At 47.5% G+C, this 24,562-nt stretch overlaps 1 long non-coding RNA gene and 1 other non-coding gene across 2 annotated transcripts in view; both read right to left on the bottom strand.

Moving 5' to 3' along the window:
• Positions 1 to 12,237: 12,237 nt before the first annotated feature.
• The window catches only part of LOC109283675 (uncharacterized), a 32,301-nt gene continuing 19,976 nt past the window's right edge, over positions 12,238 to 24,562 (bottom strand). Inside the window, exon 3 of the long non-coding RNA XR_002090943.2 lies at positions 12,238 to 22,725. This is a non-coding gene — a long non-coding RNA (uncharacterized LOC109283675). The remainder of the gene's footprint in view (positions 22,726 to 24,562) is intronic.
• LOC132248915 (U6 spliceosomal RNA) lies at positions 13,001 to 13,107 on the bottom strand. The gene has a single exon (XR_009460388.1). It is a non-coding gene; the product is annotated as a U6 spliceosomal RNA (small nuclear RNA).

Raw genomic sequence — 24,562 nt, 5'->3', positions numbered from 1 at the left:
TTTCATTTCTTCCCAAAATAATCATCATCACTTAATGCTTCCTCATTCTTTTTGCTTGTTTCCTATGCTCCTAAAATTTGCACACAAACATTTTATGTTCTTAACAGTCTCCCTTTTCATCCTGTTGTTTGAGATTAGCTCTATTTTCTGCCTACACTCTGTGTGTACATTCCTAATAGACCAAGTACCGGAAAGATCTCTGGCATGATCAGATCTATGCTCCCACCCCCCCATTCCATTTCTCTCTGACACTGTTTTGATACTATAAGATTTTCCTCTGCCACTGGTGTTTGTTTTCACATGAACTATACAGTGGAAATGTCTGGCAATCTTCAGACTACCCTTCTCTCTCATTTTGATATTTAGCTAAATTAGAAAGCTTGGCTTTGCATTAGCTAGAGAGGATGATCAGCCAGGACACTGTGATACTTTTAGTCTGATCTTCATCAGACCAGAAGAGACTCAGTTTACTGTGCTTTTTTATCTTCAGCAACAGAGGTGTGGCACAGAACATGTACTCAACCCTCCAAAGTAATGTTCTGCACAGTGACATTTGAGTTCATAAGTAGCACTAATATTTTCTCCAAAAGATGTTGTGAGCTTCAGCTGCTTTATTATGTGTAATGCTAACCTATTGAATCTTCATAGTAGTTCTATGGAGGTGCGAAAGGGGAAGCTTCCTCTAGTACCATGAGGGCTATATAAAAATTGTGTAAAAACAATGGCACCCAGGAGACATGTGAATTATTCATCCCAGCATTTAATAAATGGCCACATGCTTAAGCTAACAGAAAATAACTGTGGGGATTGCCTCAAGCCTGTACTACAGAGAAAGAGATCTCCATTCAGTGTATAGATAGATACCACTGAACAATGCTGACCTATTTCCACATCTTATACCCTTATGAAGAACCTGGATACACGGACTAGCTACTGAATGCTGATTTGTCTCAGTATATATGGCATCTTTGGGACCACTACATTACTTTCACTGAATAATCCATGTTGCTAATGTCAAAGCTAGCATATCACTTGCATGTTTTAAGGAAGGCTACTTAATGGCACTGGTGCACTACAGAAAATAATTCATCCCCACCCTTTTACATAAAGACCCAACCTTTTTCTTTTGTCTACTTCCAACTATTGTTATATCAACAATAGCTACATTTTAGTCGTCATGCTTGTTACTTAGCTTCTTGAAGATCTTAATTCCCATTATTTATTCATCTCTCCTAAGGCATAACTTTTCAAATTTACATGTGTTGTTGAAACCTTAATTACCTGCTCAGTTGAGCCACACTGCACAAAGATTAGAGATCTAAGTTAGAGATAATTTAGAGGTATTGAAGTAGAAATATAAGCCCACTCAAAACAGCAAGTTCTAGATTTATATCAGAAGAATGTTCAACTAAAACAAAGGGAAAGAGGTGTGAAATAAAATTAGCAAAAGAAAAACAAATCCAAAATAGTTAATACTAGAAAAAGCAAACAGAATTAAACATGTTAAGGTCTAACCTCTTTGCCTTTGGATAAATGTGAATCTAGTATTTGATTTTATTACTACTAGAAGCAAGACAAGAATTACTTTCAAAACCAAGAGTTTTTATTGATTTGTTTAGCAGAGTTTTCCCTTTAGTCAGACATATTTTATACAATAAAATTTCCTTCAAATAGCACTGGCTTCAGTTGACTATTTTTAATGATACTTAAAAAGCACAAGCTTTCAGAAAACATTGTATCATGACTAATTTCCATTGGTGTCATTATTTCAGGATACAGATTTTAAAAATAAACCTTCCTATTTGTTGGTGATAAACATATTTAAAAAACATTCATATAATGTTTTACATTCCAAAAGACCTTGCTAAGTATGGACCAGTTTTACTCTAAAGAGCCAGCGTATAATTTTCACTCTAGTTCTATAGATCAGTCAAAATACAGTAAAAATGATTTTTTGGAAGGGACTGTGGAATACTGTACTAAAAATCTCTCCCACTCTCTCTCCCACACGTACACCCAAAATTCACCTATGCTCACAGAGTTCAAGCCACTTCTAGAATAAAATGTAATAAAAACAGTATGCAACCACATAACAGGCCTGATTCTCTATCAAATCAACAGGAGAGACCTTTACACCTACTATGCTTAGATGCAAGTCATAATACAAAGTGCAAGGCCCTGGAGAATTGATGTGGGAAGTTGGATAGGCCAAAAACACAAGTAATCAAAATCCATCAGGACTTTAAACTAAAAAGTCCCATCCAAACGTGACATCACCAGCAGCACCACACAAAACATGTATACTGTACTCTTGGTTCATCACTTAAAAAGGGGTTACTTTTACTGTATAAACCATCTTCACCTATTTTTAATAGCAGTGTCCACGATGGGCCACTAGTTGTATCACACAGTGGCCATTCATATATGCAACATATATTTTAAAATCTCTTGGCTCTTTCTTCACTTTTTAGGTGGAGAAGATCATTTTAATCTGCGTACACAGAAGAAATAGATTAAAAATCTGCAGAAAGCATTCTTTACAAATCAAACAAAATAGCTGTAGAGATCTGGTTTCCATATGCATACAAGTATACAATACACAGAGCATGAATAATTAGCATTAATGAATGTCAACTTCATCACTGAGTGCTGGCTGTTGATTTAGAACATTGCTGGAGTGTAGGAGTACTGCTCTACTGGGAACTAAAACAAGGAAAGGGACTAAAGTCTATTGGGAAAGTCAACAAAGACTAAGACAGCCTTCTGTGAACGATAGTATTAAAGAAAAACATATTTATTTTCCCCCTTTTAAGAGCAACATACCCCTTTCACTGCTTTCCAAACTCATGAATTCTCAGAGATTGAGAGAAAACTATTTCTACTAGAAGTGCACTGATACATCAGTCCAATATCAGATTGGCACTGATATAAAGAAAATTGACTATATTGGAAATCAGCTTTTTTTGCCTGATGTGGCCAATAATGTGGCCGATAAATGCTCTGTGCATGCGCATAGCCGCAGCATGCATGGGGCCAGGAGCACAGCTCGGCAGCTTAGAGAGCTGCGTCCAGCTGGTAAATCTGTTGTGGTGGAAGAGGAGGGGGAAGGGAAGGGGCATGGGGGGGGTGCAGATCGCATCCCCCAGGGTGAGGGAGTGGGGTTGTGGCAGGTGCTACCCCAGCTGGGGTGAGGGGAGGGGAGGGTGTGGGACAGAGCCATAGCTTGTCTGGGGGGCTTGGGGAGGGAGCACAGCTCCTACCACTACACACACCCCAGGAGGGCATGGCGGGACATGTGCCCCCAGATCTGCTCAGGGTGGGACGGCTGCTACTGCAGGCTCAGGCCGGAGCTGTGCTGGGCTCTCCCTGGCAGGGATTGGGCCGGGCTGCACTTGGGGCAGGTGGCCCCAGCTGGGCAGCGCCTGCCCCAGCCACTACCCCACTCCCTCCCTCACTGTGGGGGCCTTGATCTGTGCCCCTCTTCCCTTCCCCCTCCCCTTTCCCCACAACAGACTTACTAGCTGGACGCTGCTCTTCAAGCTACCAGACTGTGCATCAGAAATCGGATCGCTATCGTCTGATATGCCTCCTTAAAAATCAGCCATAAGTATCAGCCCAAAAAATCTCTATCGATGCACCCCTAATTTCTACTGTCACATTCTGAGATAGTTTTTACTCAGTTCTTACTCAGGCAATGCAAGAATTGAGTAAGCGTCTCATGAGCTGACTTCTGGGATACAGGAAGTAAAGAGACTCTAATATGAAGTGTGCTTCTGTTCCTTGAAGTCCTTAGAGTTCAAGCAAGTGATTTGTCTATTCATTTGTGTATCTACAGTCTCGCATGGATACAATATTCTTCACTTCCTTTCCTAAACTGCTGTGCGCAGCTCTTCAGCAGCAGCTTCATATTATCCCTAAAGGTCCTGCTTTTCAACTCTAAGAGAAAGAAATTTCTGAAGATACAATTTAGAGAACAGTTTGGGATTTTCACAAAAAAGCACTATACAGTGTTCGATAGTAACATACTTCCCTGTCATCAGCTAAGTTATGTTGGGTAATTGGTCTGACTGAGAAGTAGAACCACTGCTGTAGGTAAAACAGAAACTCTCTGATCATGTATAGGAAGGCTGATCACAGTACAGATGCCACCCGCCCTTGACTTTTTCTCTAGAGAACAGCCCCCCCAGTCCATCCAGTGTCACACAGGAGCTTTGAGAAATTCCCCATCAGAGGTGGGAAATCAACAAAGCTCCAAGTCGGCATGTCCCTGATCCCTTTTAGACTGAGGACAGTCAATGATAGCTCTGGACTCCCCAGAGCTGCAATACCTGTGGGGAGCTTTATGCTACGGTGTCCCTGGCATCAGAGATTTGGGGGCTGTATGCCTGTGCACACAGTGCAGGGGTTCTAGTCTCTTTCCCCAAATAACACAATGGCTAAGTACAAGCAGTCAAAAAGCCTGAGGTAGAATTGCTCCAATTTACTCAGGTTTCTCTAGGCTGCATAGATTGGACTCCCATTGGCCAAGACAGACAGATACCAGAAGGTGGGGGGTGCTCCTATATGCCTGTCAGCTCTGCTGGGCTGCAAATGCCCAGCCCTGCCTCCTTGCCAGCCCCCTGCCTCTCAGCCATGGGGAGGTGGGCAGAGGGGGAACATACCTCCCCCACCCTGCCCCCCCAGCAAGGGAGGGTCTGCACAGCAGGCTCAGGGAAAGGCCCCAAAGCCAGGCCGCCCCTGCCCGCCACAAGGGCTAACTTTAATTTTTCTGGGGGAAGCCTAAGATGATGGCCCATCTCTGCACAGCTGGAGCAGAGCTGAGCAGAGTCGGTGTCGGGACAGGGGTGGATGCGAGCTGTCCACTACAGGCTTGGGGCTCCCTGCCCTGCTGCCCTCCCCTGGGAGCCCTGCACCAGCTGCACAAATCTGTGCCACTACCCCTGCTGCTGCCTGGCGGGCAGGGGGCACCTCTCCCTGGCAGCATGGCCAGCATGGGGCTCCTGTGGGAAGGGCAGCAGGGCAGGCAGCCTTGAGGCTGCAGCAGGCAGCCCACATCTGCCCCTGCCCCACACACAAAGCCAGGGGGCATGTGCCCCCTCCACTTCCCTATCCCCAGGAGTACACACAGTGGCAGGAAGCTGCCCCCGCTCTCTGACCCCATAGATGAGCTGCCTGTGACTGTTCCACTCCCTGCCATGGCCCCAGACCCCATGTACCACCCTGGCTGGGCAGCTCCCCAAGGCCCAGCCCCTGCCCCACTCCCTCCCTCACCATGGGACCCTCAATCTGCCCCCAGTCATAGACTTATCTACAGGCAGCTGGGGGAGCTGGGGCTGTATTCCTGGCCATGTGCATGCATTCACATGTGCACATGCACATGGTGTCCCCTGCGTCCCACTCCCCACAGACCCTTGCAGGCTGGAACTCTGCCAGCCTGCAAGGGGAAATCCACCATTTCCCACATTTTTCCGTGGTAAATAGAAAACACAGATCCCTGCACAATACTGGGAATCCAGGACAAATGCTGTCCCAGAGTCATGCAGCCCAGGACCGGGACTTGATATTCCCATTTTGGAACTGTCCTGCCCAATTATGAATGGGTGGTCACCCTACTCTCTTCCTGAGGGAGGCCAGGGCCCTCAGGCCCCCATATACTCAGTGTCCATGCCCGACAGAGCTGAGATTCAAATGCCTCAAACCCTCCCCCTTGCTAGCTCCCTAGCTCTCACCCGCAATGGGCTTACCCTTCCCCACCTGCAGTGCAGACCCCAGCTGGGCAGTCTGGGGCCAGGGTAGTGTGGGTCCATTTCCCTCCCTGCCCCACTATGGCTGAGAGGTAGGGAGCTTGGAAGGAGATGGGGCTGGGGCAGTGACACTGGCAGAGCCAGACTGCAGGTGGGAGGGAAAGCCCCCAGGCCCCCGCTGTGCAGATCCCAGCTGGCGGGGGGGGGGGAGGGGGGTGTCCATTCTCCCCTTACCTGTCTCCTGCCAGGCTGAGGGAGCAGAAGTTTTCTGCCTCAGCCCTGTGACAGCCCAGGGGCAGGCTGCCTGGAGCAGATGAGCTGGGCCAGAGGCTAGCCCACCCACCCTGTGATAGGGAGGAATAGCAGGGGGCCAGAAAGCATTCTGGGATGCCAAGGGACTGCGATCTAACTTGTGTCAAGAGGGGATCTGGAACAGAAGTTTGATAAACTGGTCTAAAGTAGTTCAATCTGATACTACTTCCAACTAGGTCTATCTTAAACCAGATTCTGCCACTTTGAAACTGGTCTATGTGCACTGAACTTCTGTTCTATTACAGGTTTAGACTGGTTTCCAATCACTTATACCAGTTTTCTGTAATATCTGTCCCTAGCCAATGTGGCTAACTCTCTCCATTTTATTGCAGATCTCAAATATGGTTTCTTTCTCTATATATCAAGGTGGGCAAAATATGGATCGCGGGCTGCATCCGGCCTGCAAGGCCATTCTATCCAGCCCGTGGGGCCCCTAAAAAAATTTAGAAAATTAATATTGAATTGAAAAATGACAGGAACCAGGAACAGTAGGACCCAAGGGAAGCCCCGGCAGGCTCCTGCAAGAGCAGGGCCTGCCCGGCCCCAGGCCCCCCCAGCCAGAAGCCCCAGTAGGGGCTTCTGGCCTGGGACCATGTGGCTACCCAGGTGCGGGAAGCTTCAGTAAGGGGAGGGAGGGAAAGGGCAGGGGATGAGCTGGTGCTGAGTGGGGGGGGGAAAAGCAGCCCCTTCCCCGCCCTGTGGCCAGCTGCTCTCAGCCCACATGAGGCTGTCTGCGCCTGCTCAGGACAACCCCGCGTGGCCTGTGAGCGGCTGCAGTGTGGGGCGCCGGCCACAGGGTGGGGAAGGGGCTGCTTTTCCCCCATGCTCAGCACCAGCTTGTAACCCAACCCTGCTGCCAGTATGGGTCCCGTGCAGCTCTGGGCTCGTCTGTTGGGGCTGCGCCACAACGGCAGCAGCTGTTGCCCCTCCACTTGCTGTGCCGGGCAGTTTTGGCTTCTGCTGCCTGCCCAGAGCTTGCGCCCCAGGCTGGGCAGTCCAGAGGCAGTGGCGGCAGCCTCACCGTAGCCTACTATGGCACGAGCTCCAGGTGGTCAGTAGCAGCAAACACTGCCTGGCATGGCAAGCAGGGGAGCCACAGCTGCTGCTGTTGTGGTGCAGGCCCGATGGGCAAGCCCAGAGCCAGTGCGGGGCCCAGGCTGACAGCAGGGGTGGGTTACAAGCTGGTGCTCAGTGCAGGGGAAAAGTGGCCCCTCGCCCGCTCTGTGCCTGGCCACCCTGTGCTACAGCCATTCGCAGCCCACATGGGCCTGCCTGTGCCTGCTCAGGACAGCCTCGTGCAGGCTGTGGGTTGCTGCAGCAAGGAGCGCCAGCCATGGGGCAGGGGAGGGGCTGCTTTTCCCCTGCATTCAGCACTAGCTCCTTCCCTGCCAGGGAGAAGGAGGTCAGGGCTGCGCACTGTCCCTCGCCTGTACCGTGGAGCTGGGGGGCACTGGGAGTGAGCAGGTGCAGGTGCACGGGGTCCACACTGGTGTCCCAGGGCCAGCACCAGCAGTGCCCAGAGCAGAGCAGCAGGAGTGCAGGGTCCCAGCTGGCAGGGGCTCTATGGAGCTGAGCCAGCTCCCCCCCTCTCCCTGCTGGTGCAGCCCAACCTGGCTCCACAGACCCCTGCCAGCCTGTGCCCTACTCTGGGCCCCACCGGTGCTGGCCCTGGGATATTGGTTCCAAGACATTGGGACATTGGTCCCAAGATGGTGACCAGGGGGTGGGGCACCTGTCAAGGGGTGGGGCTACCCATGCAGCCCTTGACAGCTTGCCAAAACTGGGTAAACGGCCCTTCGCCCAAAATAATTGCCCACCCCTGCTATATATGGAAACCAATACGTGGTTTCTTTCCATATTCATGCAGTTACAGGAGAACACCTGATTTTTTTTTTTGTTTTTTAAGTGAAACACCTGGCCCTCCAATTCACAAAAAGAAGAGCTTGAAAACATGAACTCAGATGGCTGAAACACAGAAGACAAATAAAAAGATCTATTATTCTGTAGAGTGTAATGATTTTTTGGGGCCTGACTCATGATTTCTGAATGCTTAGGTTTGGCAATTCTGCCTATGTTTCATTCTTTCTTTCTTAAAGACTTCATTTGGCTTGGAAATCATATTTGTTTTCTGTGTGGCCTTATTGTTTCCCTTTTCCTCTGCTTTTAGTTACCCTCAATATCGTGCTGGAGGGCTTTACTTCATTGTGACAGAAAAATTCCTAGGAAACCTCACTGAAGCAAGGAAGTGGGCCCCGCAATGTTTCCTTTGTCACTATTTTCAAAATTTTAAAAGATTTTTCTTTTTATATAAAGTGATTTTAAAATATTTTTCTTTTTAATTAGGAGGGAAAAAATAAGTAGGGCTCTTGGTCAAATTCAGCTCCAACAATTCAAAATTATGGGCCTGGTTTCTCAGGGCACTTATTCATTATTTTTTTTACATAACTGTAAGCGCTAGGAAACTTACTTTTCTAAACAAGCGTGAGATCGTAGCAAAATACAATTTAAGAAAACACCAAATATTGCAAGACCCATTAAATAATTGTAGGAGTCCAACAAACCTTGCTTACTGGAATCACTAGAGTTGTACCAGTTACACCAGAGCTCAAACTAGCCTGAAGGATTTTCTCCTGCTCCAAAAACTGCACTTTCATTTAGTTGATAAAATCTTTTCTAAACAATGCCCATATTCTAACTCATCTATGATTTGTCTGCTATTGTATTATTATAACCATTATTGATCATCTAGTCCATTTAAAGCATTAGTCACCTTAAATAATTCATCTCACTAGGCTTGAGCTGCTCTGCTCTCAGCCACACATGCCATCAGCAAGAATTTTTTAGGAGGCTTGTACTGGAGCAAAACCAGCTCTGTTGCAGCTGCAGCTTAAATACACAAGGCCCAAGAATAAGCAAGACAAAAAAGGTTGCGCAAACACCATGTCACATGGCTACATTCCACCAGAGGCTTTTGTGAATACAGAATGATAAACTTGGCATTTAAAATAGGCTACATAGGAAAGGGAAACGTGAGATACTGAAATCAGGTACTTTTACATCAAATGTTAGCACACTGGTAACACTGAAGCGTGCCTGACTTTTTTCAATCTGCATGCAGACTTAATATGTCTCTATCCACTGCCCCATCAGTTGGCCTGCAGCTACGTACCTTACTCCGGGCTGCCAGCAGAACAGTTTTGCAATTTGCACAAATGGCAGTGTTTAGCCATTCTGATGAGCCTTTGTGAATATATTCAGTCTGGCCTGCACTCTTTGGCTGTCAGCAGAAACACACATGAAAGCAAACTTGCTTGCTGATAAGCCAGACTTTGGGTCTGATTCTGGCCTGTGCTTTACCACCTGTACACCAACAATGTACACAGCTGAAGCAGACTGCAGGAGAATACCACTGGTGAAGAAATTAAATGGGACCAACACACACACAGCTCTGTACTGCCCTCTCTCACAGCCCTTAGCATAGCAGGTATGCTGCAGGCAGAGCAGCTGCCTTAAATTAGAGAAAGCCTAGGGCAGGTGACACCCAGGCAGGTTTGTTTGTTTTTTTAAAGTGAAACACCACTCATTTTTCTGCCAGCCCTAAGCTAAAAAAGTTCCCTCCATTTCTTCTATAAAACGCCAACATTCAGACCTAGGATATGCCTATAGAACAGTCACAAAAGGTTACCCTACTTCTCAGGAAGGCTTTGGCAGCTGTGCTGAACTCCCAGCTGTCACAGATTGCTACTAATACCTGAGCTACCTCATTTAAAAGCTAGCTTGAATATTTCCGTACTCCACTGCATTCACCTCTATGACTGCACCGCAGACATATTCACTGATGCACTTTTGTAATATAAGTAAAAGCTCTTAGAATTTTAGTTTTTAAACAATCAATCAGCAATCTTTTTCATTATAGGCTGGATCTCTGCCAGCTATACAGTGATAAAAAAATGTAATTACTGAGCAATTAGCATGTAAAGTCTGAAGAACTAAGCACTTGCATGCATTTTGAAATTGCCTAGAGTAAAGCAGAAGTAGATAGAGTTTGGTGGGTCATAGGCAGACCTGGTGGACTCTGGGGAGGACCAAGGAAAAGAGGAGCCTTTGTGTTCTGCCTTGTCAGTGCAGTTCAGAGAGACAATGGACGCTGACTGAAGTGACATTTGTTATGTGATTGGCCCCCTGAAAGCACTCTACAGCCATGCCATGACAGAAATGCACAGTTGCAGAACCCTTTAAAAGTGGCCAATAGTGCAACAAATTAACTTTCATGTAATGAGAGATCAGATGAAGGCACTCCAAAGTGGAGTGTGTTAGGGAACTTCAGTCCCTGCACGTGATTGGGGCTGGGCTGAGCTGATGCAGCCTAGCTTTGCCTTCAGTACTGTCTGCAGGAAGGGAAGGAGGAGAATGGAGTGGGAGGGAGCCATGGGCTGGGGTTTGCCCAGCCTGAGCTGGGGGGTGAGGTGCCAATGGATTGGAACCCCTCTGTCTTGCAGCCCCTTTCTCCAGCCCCCTCCAGCTCAGGCTGAGCAAACCCCAACCTGCAGTTCCTGCTTCCCTCCTCAACCTTTCCTGCAGACAGCACAGGAGCTACGGGAAAGGGGGAGGGGGCAGGGCTAGTGGAGAAAGTCTGCAGACAGGCAGGTCTTTTGCTGAATCAGCTCCAAAGTGGAGCTTGATCCCCACCTGACCCAACAGTGAACATCTGGTGAACTGGGGGACAGGGTGCTTTAACTCAGGGGTGGGCAAAATACAGTCCATGGGCTGCATCCAGCCTGTCAAGCAACTTTATTCAGTCCATGGGCACCCACCAAATAACTGTACCCCACCCAGGCCATGCACCTTGCTCTCGCCCTTGTGCACAGAAGGCCCTAGCCCAGCCAGCATGCAGCTTCTGGTGGGGACTGCTGCTGCCACTGCTTCAGCTGTCAGGGGACCAGCTTGGCTTCTCCAGCATCCAGCAGCTCCTCCTTGTCTCCCTGCTGCAGTGCTCACTCCAGACAGCAGGTAGGGAAGTGGTCGGGGTTGGGGAGCTACAGCAGGGATGGGGAGGGGGAGCTGCAGCTAGCTGGGGGCAAGGAGCATGGGGCTGGGGCTCGTGGGACCGTGCAGCCTGTGCCCAGAGGGGTGGTGGGAATGCAGAGCTCAGGTAGGCAAGTGTGAGGGACGGGGTGGGTTTAGGACCCCTACACACACGCTGCCAGCAGCAGCAGGTGGCAGGCCCTTGTGGCACTCGTGAGCCGCGCAGGTGCTGCCATCCAGCAGCGCATGACTCCAGCCAGAGTTACACATGGTGGCAAGAAGCGCAGCCAGGCCGGCCCACCTCTATTGCGCAGGGCTCCCAACAGCACATGTGCAGCTCCCAGCACTTGGGTGCCACTGAGGGGAAGCCCGTGTTATGGAACTGGTTGCCTTTCCTGCTCTCCACTGCCATGTGCAGGTTCCCAGACTGCCAGTAGTGGCGGGGAGTCCTGCCCCCTGCTTCTGTGGCAGCGGGGGCTGGGAAGGCAGCCGGCTCAATTGCACTGGTGGTATACGTGTGCTGGGAGCTGCATATGCACCACGGGGAACCCCACAGGATAGATGCAGGCCAGCCTGGCTGCACTAATTGCTGCCATGTGCAGCTGACTGGTGCTATGTACCAACAGATGGCAGCACCTGTGTGTGTCACAAACACGCAGAGGGCTTGCCACCTGCTGCTGTGGCTGTTACCAGTGGTGGGGGCTGTGTGCTATGGGGGTGGGGTGAAGTCTGTGGGGAGTCCCCACCCTCCCTCACACCCCACATATCCACATCCTGCCCCAGCGACCCCCCTACATATACAGACACCCCTGCAACATACCCTATGCCCCCCCCACCAACCACAGCCATGTCCTCTCACCACCCCCCTCCAACAATTTTCTGAGTATTTATGATTGTGTTCATTGTGGAACACGAATATGGGGCAACTACTTATAGCAATCCTGTTCCTTGACCTTCCTTTCCCTGGAACTGAGTACCAAGAAGGTGGGGGAAACAGGTCTTTATACAAAAAGGAAATAGGATGATGAGATTATTTTAAAATGCCATAGCCTAGCAGCACCAATCAAAGAAGAGAGTCCTATTGTGATAAGCGCTGTACAAACACCAAAACAGTTCACAATTTAGGATTACAAGGGTGCGACAAAGGAAAGAAAGAAAGAAAGAAAGAAAGAAAGAAAGAAAGAAAGAAAGAAAGAAAGAAAGAAAGACTTTTGACTTTTAAGAGACCTTTATTCCCCGGAGGGTGATGACTCGGAGCCAGGCAAAAGCATGTACAAGGACGCCCGAAGCTCTGGGCCTCATGGACAAGGCCTGGGCTCGTGGCCTGCAAGGCCTGCCCGTACACTCTAGACAAAAAAAAAAACAACCAACACAACGAACATAAGGACTATTTACAGTATTTACAGTTCTGCCAGCAGGGACACCCATGGAGGCCTCCGGGGTCGACCCGCACGAGCAAAAGTCCAGGGCCTCGGCCCGCTTGACGCGTCTCTGCGGCTTGAGCAGCCGGTGGCATCACAGAGCGAGGATCAGGCGTCCCGCCTCGACCCGGCACAGCACCCCCTCGAGGGCCCAGCGCTCCTCAAAGGCGGGCACCGTCCGCCGGAGGACAGCGTGCTCAAACTCGAGCGAGAGGCGGGCCCGCACCAGCAGGCGGAAGAGCTGCAGGGCGTCGACCATCCTGGTGCCGCTGAGCTGGTTTCGCCGGCTCTTCAGGGTGGCCATCTTGGCCTGGCCCAGCAGGAAGTTGGCCAGGCTGACCGTGGCCCGCTCGGCTGCCCGGTATGGAAAGGAGTGGACGTAGGCGTCTTCGGAGAGGTCTCGGCCCAGTAGAAAGAAAGAAAGAAAGAAAGAAAGAAAGAAAGAAAGAAAGAAAGAAAGAAAGAAAGAAAGAAAGAAAGAAAGAAAGAAAGCAAGCAAGCAAGCAAGCAAGCTTCACGAATTTGCGTGTCATCCTTGCGCAGGGGCCATGCTAATCTTCTCTGTATCGTTCCAATTTTAGTATATGTGCTGCCGAAGCGAGCACTCACGAATTTGCGTGTCATCCTTGCGCAGGGGCCATGCTAATCTTCTCTGTATCGTTCCAATTTTAGTATATGTGCTAAAGAAAGAGAAAAGGTAAGAGGAAGCAACAGTAAAACAAATGTGCAAAATAAGCAATTACCTCAGTTCAACAGCTGTCCATCTTTTGATAGCTGGAAGCATTTTGTTGGCAAAGGTGAGTTTAAATAGGATTTGAAGGAAACCAAGTGTAAAGTTTACAGATCTTGGTGGGAGTATTTTTCCTGTATTTTGGGATCAATAGGAGAGAAAGCACAAAGATGTTTGAGGGAACAGGAAACAAGCAGAAGTTGAGCCTGGTATTACTAGTGGAGCTTAACCTGGGGGTCAATAATGCAATAAAATATAGGGCTGATATACTGAGAAAGTGGAAATGGTTACCATGGTTTACAGGTAAAAAAAACAGAAGCTTATCCTACAAAAAGAGTAGTTTTGACCCCGTTTAATCTAAGCTGACAGAAAAACAACATGAGATGCTAGACATGATAGAGGAATACCATCTATTAGCAAAGGCAGATTTGCTAGTCATTAGTATTAATATGGTAATCAAAGACAAGCAGGTAAAAATACCTGAAATATAATGCAGAAGTGCAGTGTTCCATGGACTGAGCCTTTTGAGAAAGATCGGGAAAAAGGAAGAACGGGAGCTTTTAACTTGCTTGCCCTCCTTTGAGAAAGTCCACCTTTGTACAGGCCCCCAGCAGAAACTCTCAGGTACATGAGAGCAGGGAATTGAGGAGCAAGAGTGAGCCAAAACTAGGAGTTTACTGGGCAGGTGTTTCTCTCGAGAGAAAGCTAGACCTGTGGAAGGGCATTTGATGCTTGTCCAACAGCTCTCCCAATTATACAGTTTGTCCAAGAAAAGATACCACAAAAAATCCTTGCCTACTGGGACAGAGACACTGAAAGGCCATATTGGTATGGTCTTATTGGGCTAAGTACCATAAACCATGAAATAAAAGACAAAATTTGTCCCAAATAGTTTGTAATGGAAAAAAAACCCCAACAGAGCCAACAGGAGAAAAAGAGGAGAGAGTGCAGAAAAGAGTACTTAGAGCAGAAGTGATCAAAGTTGATGGACAGGGCACTCAAGCCCCTGGCAGACATTAACTTAATAGCACAGTGAGATCCAATTCCTCAGTCCCAACTGTGGCGGCGAGATGCCCCCACAGGCTCTCGAGGGAAAGAAAAGAGAACCCGCGGCCCCCAGACCCTGAGAGCAAGCCCCCAGAAGGGCATATGTACCTGCCGAAGAGCAGAGGGAGCAGGAGCCGCGTTTGTGGCTGCAGCTGTGTGAACCAGCATTACGCCGGCTGTGGCATCAGCTGTTCCCGGCGCGGGGAACAGCTGAGCCAATCCCAGCAGCCATATTGGCCGCCGCGGGAAGGTTTAAAAACGGCAGTAGAGCGAGGAGAGAGGGAGAGCTAGAGAGAGAGAGAGAGTACGGGCGGGCAGCTCGTGCGGCGAACTCTGGCATGGAGAGGAGAGGACCCAGCCTGCGGGTCTCAATTAGGCAGCTTAGGGAACAGCTTTAAGCCTTCTGCAGGAGGCGGAGCAGAAGGCAGACAGAGAGTGCATGCAGAGGCACTCTCTCAGGCTCCTGAAGCGGCTGACGCTCAGGAGGCAAGGGAGCTCCCGGCTGCTGGTAGGGGAGAGGAGACAGTGGAGGATCCAAGAGGGAGCTGGAATCAGGGGGATCATCTTGCAGCTTCTCATAATTCGGAGGAGTATTTTCTGTAAAAAAAAAGGAAAAAAGAGAAATCTCTCCGAGGAGGAGGGAGAGCAACTGGGAACCGGCGAACCAGTCCGAGGCCATCATACGAGGCCTGGAAACATCTAGAATGCATCACCCAGCAGCTGGCGCGTGGATGGGGTGTAGGGGAGGCGGAGCCCCGTGGAACACCGCGTAGGACGACCGTGAGTACCACCGTCTATTGGGAGGCCCCTCCAGGATAAAGATCTCCACTGTAGACCCCTCTTAATGTGCATGTTAACATCCAAGTCGTGGCAGGCGAGTTGAGGGGAGGGGCAACACCCCGATAGACTGGGCGGAGCAGGGCGCAAGCTCCACACCAACAATCACATATCTTGTCATGCCACACAAACAAGGCAGGACATGTGATTTGGGGGACTAGGGATCAGATCCCAACCATATCCTTTCAACTTGCCAGTGCAGGTTGAAGCCAGGTAAGCCAAGGCTTCACCTTGCACTGGCAAGGTGAGGGTTGTACATAGTGGAGCCCTACATGGTTCTTTGGGGCAGGGCTAACCAGCTCCCCCTGCTGCCCAGCACTTGCAGACCCCCAGTTCGATTCAAGATCATGGGCTGCCCTGATTCCCATACTAACAACAGCTGACTCTTCGACTGGAGAAGCCCAAGTTCTCTAACCAGTTGGGCCTGCACCCTCCCCATGATAAGCAGCAACTGGGAAGGAGGCATGCCACATCTTCATAGCTGGTTTGTGTGGTGCCCTATGTCAGTGGTGCTCAACTTTCTTGCCCAAAGGGCTGGATAGGGAGTGCCTGGTCCATCTGTGGGCTGGATCCCACTGGTGGTTCCAATCTGGTGCCTGGAGCAGGGCCTGATCCAGTAGCATGGAGTGGGACAGGGGCAGCCCAGCCCCATGGGAGAAATGGGATAGCCTTGGCCCCATAGGAAGATTGGGAGGGGGAGGGGGGCTTGACACAGCCCCAACTTAGCTCTCGGGGGGAGAGGGGGGAGAAAGGGCATGGCCTGGCCCCACAGAGGGGAGGGGGCTTGATGTAACTTGGCCCCATGAGAGCAGGGGAAGAAGGGGGAAAAGGCCTGGTCCCAACACAGCCCTGTGGGAGGAAGAGGGCATGGCCCAGCCTTGTAGGGGGACAGGGCCATGGTAGGACTTCAACCTGCCAAAGGGTTTGGGGCTTGGAAATTTGGCAGTGAGGGAGGGTTTCCATATTAATGGCCACTGTTCCTCCACTGCCAAACTTCAACCTTTCAGAGCCCTGCAGCCCCAACCCAGCCATGCAGAGGAAAGGGGGCATGGTGGGGCTTTCACCTGCCATACAGCTTGGGGTTTGGGAATTTGGCAGTGGGGGAGGGTGGTCATATTAATGGCCATTGTTTTCCTGCTGACAAATTTCAACCCACTGGAGCCCTTTAGGCAGTGTTGGATTAAGATTTATTGGAGCCCTGGGAAAATAGAAAATTGGAGGCTCCCCACATCCCATTATAAACATGAATGTATGTACTTCAGTGGGGGTAGGGGCTCTTTCCCCTCCTGGTGCTGCTGCTGCCAAGGGCAGGGTGGAGCTCCATGCCCCGCAGTGGAAGCAGGATGGACCCGGCCAGGCTGGGGGTGGGGTGGCACTTGCCCGCTTCTCCTCTCTGCCCTTCCTCCCCCCTGCCCTGCCATGGCCAGAGCAGGGCCGAGCTGAGCAGGGCAAGGGTGGATGCAGGCTACCTGCTGTGGGCCAGCACAGGGCTCCCGGGACAAGGGCAGAAGAGAGGAGAGCCCCGAGCCTACAGTGAGCAGCCCACACCTGCTTCGCGCACAAATCTGGGGGGGCACATACCCCGCCATGCCTCTTCTGGGGGCTGCACACACAGCCCCCCTCCTGCCCGGTTAAGCTGCCTAGGGCTCCATTCTGTTCCCTGCCACAGCCCTGTACCTCATGCACTACCTAGGGCGGACAGCACCCCCAGACCCTGCCCCACTCCTGGCCTCACTGTGGAGGCCTTGATCTGCGTCCCACACACTGCTTCCTCACTTATCTGCAGAGAGCTGCTCTCCATGCTGCCTGGCTGTTTTCCTAGCCACGGGCATGCGTGTGGCTGTGTACGTGCACCTGGCGCCCCCCTGCATCCCACTCCTGGCTGTCCCAAGCAGGACCCCTTGCAGGATAGAATGCTGCCTGCCTGCAAGCAGAAATCCTCTGTTTCCTGAGGAAATGCAGGCATCCAGGGGGCTGCTAATTGGCAGGGGCCCCGGGCCTGTGCGTTAATCCACCTATGCCTGTGGGCTGGATGCCATAGCTCTGTAGGCTGCATTTGGTTTGTGGGCCACAGGTTGAGCACCCTTGGTCTATGTTATATGTGGAACATCTTTGTGACTGGTTTGCCAGTTTATGGCACCATAAATTGGCTGAATGTGTGGCACACTGTAGATTACAGCATGGTGTAATGTTTTCCAGGGCCCTTAGATAGCAGTCCTTAGATGGTGGCTGAGCAGAGGAAGAGATGAGCAAGAAAGGAGGAGATAAGGCCAATTAAAAACCACACCACACTACACCAAGTGATCTCATCAAAGCTCAATGTGCTTAAGATGAAGATGGAGAATTTCTACATGGAGAGAAAGGAGGGTCAAGTATAGGAGGTGGAAAAGGCTGGAAACTATGTGTTACGGAAGTGTGGTGCTCCTGTTCTTGTCTTTGGAAAAGTACCGAGACCAATGCCAATGGAAGAGATGTGCAGTAGGCACAGGAACAGTGTAGACAGCTACATCCAAAAGCTTTGGTATACTACCAGCATTTTAAAGAAAGTAGCCATGTTTAAAGAAGCAGTAAATGCCTATCTGGACTTCAAGAACCAACTTTTCCCAAAACAGAACTTCATTAAAAAATATTTGCTTACATGCAAAATGTTACATGCATTTACCAAAATTAAAACTGGAAAGATTGGCAAGTGTGCATGCAAATATTCAGGTAGGTGCTCAGGCAACAGACCTGAGATGCAACCAATAGAATAACATGTATAGATGCTTATATGTTTGTGCACAGGTCTTCCATTTTCAAAACGTCTCCCTGAATTCACAGAGAACCATTTGAATCGTGGAACAGTTTGCAAACACCTCAAACTCATAAATAGGAATGCAGGAGCAAAAAAGAAGGAAGAAAATATGCCTAGGAGAATGACTGACAAGTATTAATATACCTCAGTTCACTGGTTAACTCTGTGAATGACAAATTTAATGCACTTCTGTCACCACCTTAGTAAACTGTTGTTCTGCAAGTAGGTTATTGTCATACAATGTCAGTCAGGCTAGCTTTGAACATGCCATGAATTTACTAGTAATATCACTGCTTTATTAGCATGCATTAAACACATAAGCCATAGCTCCTTTCTGTCAAAGTTCATTATAACAGAAATGCACTGGCAGCTGTCATTTCCTAATAAGGTACAAGCTTTAAAAATGCTGCGCTTTACATACTGTGAGCAACTGATAAATTGGATGGTTTCTAGGAAATTTTGCAAAAGAAAATGCATTTCAAATATTCTCTTGTTTTGCACTAGACAAAAGCTGGTGAACTAACATAAGCATATGTGAATATACAATTGGATGTTTAGGGATTCTCCAACCCTTTCCTCCAAGAAGTGCTCTGCCATCTTTATTGGATAGAAATTTAAAGCAAAAGGAAGATTTTTGTTTTGAAAAATGACAATCCTTATGACTAAAAGCAAAAATATAAACAGCAAAACTTCCTTGATCCACATATCAAACTATACCCACAACACAGAACTGCCCCTAAATGCAACAGGTATACTTAATTCACTTAATTACAATCAATTTATAATGAAATATATATTCAGACAGTTGCACAGTAAAGATAGCATAACATATTCATCATGAACAGGAGGAAATGTACCATGAGCCAAACCTTTTATTCCTCAGTGTACACAATCTCTCTATCCCGTTAAAAAAAATGTGGATGCCTGGGATACTTGATACTATGTTGCTTATGTATACCAGATTTGTAATATTTGCATCCAAGTTAGAGTATCTTTGCTAATTCAGTACATAATAGAAGAGGACTCAATTAAAGTTGCAAAAATATTTGGAGGAATAAAATCTGGTTGGAATATTCAGGTGCTACTTTCTGAGGGGTACAGTGACTTAAGCAATATGATGTATCACCTAGAATTTGAGCCTAGCATTGCTGAAGTCAATAGGACTCTTTTCTTTTACTCAAATGGACTTTAGATTAAGCCTTTTTTAAAAATAAATCTTTATGCTGCTCTAATGTTTAGGACTCTATCCTACAAACAAGCCTGCAACGTTATTTATGTTAGACCTCCAAGTTCCACAAGACTATGTTTGTAAGTAGAAGTGCTTATTAATGTCAGCTTTTACAGGATCAGGCCCAAAGGCATACTGAAGCAAATAGTTTGAGTTCAACAAAACTGCTTGCAGTAATAGTGTTTACAGGAACACGTTCTAAGCTTGTATGGTGCCTTTGTAGAATATATTGACATATTCACAAATTTATACAAGGAAAAGTATGACTATCAGAAATTTTCTCTATTACAGTATATTGCTCTGCATAGAGAACATTAAAAATACCATCCTTTCCAAATCTGAAAATAATTCAAGGCATTGGGTAAAATTTTCTAAAATATTTAAGTGTCTTAGGAACTGAAGCCCCACTTTTACAAGTGAATTAGAATATAGGCAATTAAACAATTGATATGAGGTAAACTGGAATGTGAAGAAGCATGTTACATGCTCTGTGATATTGCCCATGTACACACTTTTTACCTCATGGTAAATGTGAGGTGGCCTACCCCTCAATTAAAGCAGGGTAAGATACTGCACATTTACTGCATAGCACACAAGTAGTTCCTACAGAGAAGTTGTTGTGCCAAAACTTCATATCCTAGCTTCCCTTGTGGTTACTTGTTCGCATGCCCATTTCCTTAGGTCAGTGATTCTAACCAGGGTTGTTTGACATCCTGATGCTAGGAGATCCTTTTAAGGGTGTTGCACAATATTAGCACTGTTTAGTGTTCAAACACCTAAACATGATTCACAAAATTAACCCAGGGATTTCAAAGAGGAATCCATAGTGTTAAAAAACTTCTGACTTGTTGTGGTCTTTCTGAGTTCTTTGCAACAGAAGAATTCTCTATTGTTTTGCCATAGTCAAAAAATGAGTGAAAGCTCAGAGCTAGCATTTTTTGATAGGTGTCTCAAGTCTAAAGAGGTTGAGGAACTACTGCCTTTTAGGCACGTAGGAGTCTAAGCCTCATCAAAATTCAATATGATTTCTTACAGTTTCTTTGTTATTGATTTAAGAAAAATGGCTATTTGGTTTAGAAACCTGACAAGTTTCTGCACTAGCCAATAAGATGTAAGTTTTAAACTATCATAGATTTTTCTAGCCATACAATTATAAGTAGCATTTTGGTCTGTCTCTGGAAACTTTCTACCACTTTTTAATTATTTTTACAAAGCTGAGTAATCAAAAAAAAGAGTTTAGTTTGTACCTCTTGATTTTCTTCTTTTCAGTACATGAAGAAGCTCTGAAAGTTTAAAAAGTCTTTGTTTAAACGCATGAGAAATTCAAATGCCATCTAACTCAGCTATCCATGAAGCCTGTGACAGGGATAGCTTTGTTTCTGTAAGCATCTCATTAACTCAAATGCCAAATAGACAGTTAGAAGAAGAGCTTTTAAAAGATGTGATGCTTCATCCCTTCAGTTAGTTTAGAACAGTGGTTTTCTACCTTTTTTCATTTGTGGACCCCTAAAAAATTTTGAATAGAGATGTGGACCCCTTTGGAAATTTCAAATGCAGATGTGGACCCCTTTGAATTGTAAGTGTGGGTAGTCACATACTTTTGATTCATCATAATCACCTTTCATGGACCCCTTAGACATGGTCTGTGGAGCCCCAGGGGTCCACAGACCATGGATTGAAAACCGCTGGTATAAAGAGTTTCCAATCCATGACTCTGTCTTTCTCTAAAACAGGGAAAATTAGATTTGGCACGTATCATATTTGTAAGGTAGGAAAACACGCAGAACCACGTATTTGGATATGGAAGCCATATAGATCCTCTTTATGGATCATAAAACATAGAAAAGACACAAACTGGTATTTCCCTTTTCTCCTAATTATGCCCCTGGGCTCTGAAGTGAGTATACAAAGTGGGAGGATGAAAAGCAACCAAAGAAATGGAGCACAGAAGAGAAGGACCAGTCAGAAAGGAGATGTGACAAGAGCATGAGAAGAATTTCCTTCTTTTGCCAGACAAGGTTCCTTGGGTGAATCTGATATTTTTTATTAGACCAATCTCTTTTGCCAGAGATCCTTCTGTCATCACTGCAGTTTACCTATCAAAATAATTCTTCTCTGATTTGTGTTTCATCCTATCCCACCTAACACCTACCAATTCATTACTAGACACCTTGAAGGCAGGGGCAGATCCAGGATTTGGCAAAGGGGGTGCAGAAGCTGCAGGGGGCTCCCAGCCTCCCTGCCCCCTGCACCCCTGATACGTGCAAAACCCACCCCACTGCACCAGTCTCTGGGTCCTTTATTAAAGTCCCCAAGGCATGTAAGAAGAATCTCCCTCTTCCCATCTATACTTAGAGGGACATCTGCTCCCCCTTCTCTTCCCCCTGCCCTGTTACTACTGCTTTTCCTGCTGCAAGGGAAGGGACAAGTGGTAGAAGGTGGGGTGGAAGCTTCAAAGCTGCTCCTGACTGCTCCAGCTAGGCTATCTGAGGGCTAGGAATAGTAACAATGTAACACTGTGATGGACAGGGAGTGAATTCCACCAGCCCTGCCTGCTCCTCACAGGGAGCAGCTGCAGGAAGGGGAACCCCCCTGCCCACCACCACTCCTACTTTACTTTTCCCAGCTGAACCCACCCCAGATGCAGCTTTGAAGCTCCCCCCTGCTGTAGACCAGGAGGAAAGCAGCAGCAACAGCAAGAGGGGAAGCTGGGGAAGGGGATGTGCCTCTGAGCATGATGGGGGAAGGAAGGGGAATTCTTATGTTATTTGGAGACTTTAAAAAGGTTCCCAGAGCTCCCAGGATGGATCCAATCCAAAAGGAAGAGGGGTAGGGTGCAGTCACACCACTGCACCCCCTCTAGATCTGCCTCTGCTTGAAAGTTCAGCACATCTTTTAGGGGAAAAAAATTAAATCAAGACCAGAACTTACAGGTTTGAACTGCAGGGGGGCTCTAAGAGCCACTCTAATTAAAGTGCCCACAGTGTCTTGTTTATCAGCATCCCTGAACTTCAAAATGGCAGTGGGGCTTTAGTTAAATGGCCTTTAGTTAAAGTGCCCCTACTGCCATTTTGAAGCACAGCGATGCTGATACATAAGACGTGGGGGCTGGCTGGAGCACACTAATTAGCATGGTCCAGCAGACTCAATTAATCAAGTTTGCTCCAATGCACTGTAATTACAGCTTGTCGGAGCAGCTCCTGGCCACGTCTACAGGCACCCTATGACCCTTCCTGTTCTGAACATCTATGATTCTTCTCTTAGTATGTATCTTCACCAAACTCTTGTCAAGGTACTACTCTGCTGGAACTGGGTCCTGAAGCCATAGTTCTTTAAGCACACGTTGGCTAGGCAAGCCATCCCACACACACCTGTATTTAACTCAGTTCTGACTTCCTTTGCAGGTCACAATTACTTTAAAATCATTTGATCTAAGAATAGTTCCTTTGTACATACAGCAGTAAGAAAATAGCAAGCTGCTTCCAGATACTGTAGCTTAAGAGAGTGCTCACAGCTTTCCTTCCACAACACACTGTTCCGTGCACACTTCCCACAGGCAACGTCATCTGAGTCCTATAATGCTGTTTCTGCAAAAAAGAAAAAGAAAGCTTGATGACAATGCTAATTAGCAACTGTTTGCACCTTTTCATGACTGGAGTATCCGTAATGGTCTCTATTAATGTGCTGGTTACATATATCACACATGTGATTCTGTAACCAGCAATAACTACAACTGCAATGTAAACTCAAAGGCTAGGTACAACACACACAAACAGCCAGAGGCAGAATTGATCCAAGTCAGGGGTTCCCAACGTTTATGTGCCCAAGGGCGCATTCGAATTTAAAAGAAAAAGCAGTCGGTGCCAATATGACAGCATTTTTTGTTGGAATAATGATTTTTACTGATTGTGAAAATGCGTGCGAGCACCTAAATAAACCTCGGGGGGGGGGGGGTGCCATGGCGCCTGCGGGCACTGTGTTGGGAACCGCTGATCCAAGTTATGCGGTTTTCTGTAAGCGGCACAGTTTAGATCACTAGCAAACAGAACACACATTCGCCCTTTGGTTGAGAGGGAGTGGAGTATGTGTGTGGGGGGGGGAGGGTAGGAGGGCTGTAAATCTTAGACCAGGTTCCACCATTTTTGAACCAGCCTGTATGTGCTGAACTTATGTTCTGTTGTGGGTATAGACCGGTTTCTGAACACTTATGCTGGTAAAAGTGTAATGCTTGGCCAAAAGACTTTTACTGGGACTGCTCTCTTAGACCAGCTTGGGCAGCCTCTTACCTACCGCCACTCCTCTCTCTCCTCAGAAGTTATAGGCTGTCTGCTTCAAAAGAAGGGTAGCTGCTGCCAGATACTTCACAACCTATAATCAACATCTTACTAAAAACCTCCACATGATGAACAACATTTTATTAACCAAGTTAATATTTGCTTTACAGTACTCAAGTGAGCACTATTCACACCCTGAAAATGTTACACCAATAGGGCTCAGGCACACCACTACTATGCAGGCAGTTCCTTCCAGCTGAACTGCTCAGAGCTCCTTAACATGTTGCTGCTTTCTGCTTTTCTTCAAAAAACAAAACACTTTGCATTTACATAGCACCTCCTACAAAAGGATTTTAAAGCTCTTGCAGCACATTAGACTTCAACTAAAAGACTTCACTAGTCTCAGAATTCCTAATCAACAAGCCACAGATCTAGTTCTGTGTTACCTTTTGCTACAAACATGTCCGTTTCACACAGGGAAATCCATAGCAGGGAATGAGATTATATGCATGTGTCATAGGCTCCTGCAGATGTGCAAATAAAGGTGTGATGGGATCTGATGTACGATCCCCACAATCACATTTCCTGCCATGTCATATGTGTATGGCAGGAGGCGTGAATGTGGGATAAAGCATCAGATCACCATGCCTTAGTGCCAGTGCAGGGGGTGTCCAGGATCCTGATCTTTGGGTCCCCTGCACCAGCAAGTAGCAAGCTCCTGTGGCTGGGAGCCCAGATCAGCTGACTGGACTTGTCTCAGCCTGGTCACAGATTCAATTAATGGCACGACATATTTTGCGTAATAACTTTTTGGCTCATTCCTTGTTTTATCGTACTTTTAACTGCATTAACATGTGGCCGGATAACTAGTTAAGATGTGATTAACTGGTTAATTACACAAGTGTAACATGTCAGGGGTCATACGTGCACTTTTTGGTTAGTCTTAAAAAAAAGATGCAAATCTACCCTGCCTTCTAATTGCTTCTGGAAGCCAACAAAAATAGTTCCGCAGGAACCCTCTGTTTAGCTGTCCCAGTGTTGAGTGGCGCAGAAATAAAGACCTCATCCTCCAAGATGATGAGTGCTCAGTACCTCACAGCACATGGCTAAGTAACTCATGTTTCTCTTTCAGTGAGGAGAATACTAAAAT

This window comes from Alligator mississippiensis, chromosome 2, assembly GCF_030867095.1.
Source record: "Alligator mississippiensis isolate rAllMis1 chromosome 2, rAllMis1, whole genome shotgun sequence".
Taxonomy (NCBI): Eukaryota; Metazoa; Chordata; order Crocodylia; family Alligatoridae; genus Alligator; species Alligator mississippiensis.
This window is presented reverse-complemented; position numbering and strand designations above follow the sequence as displayed.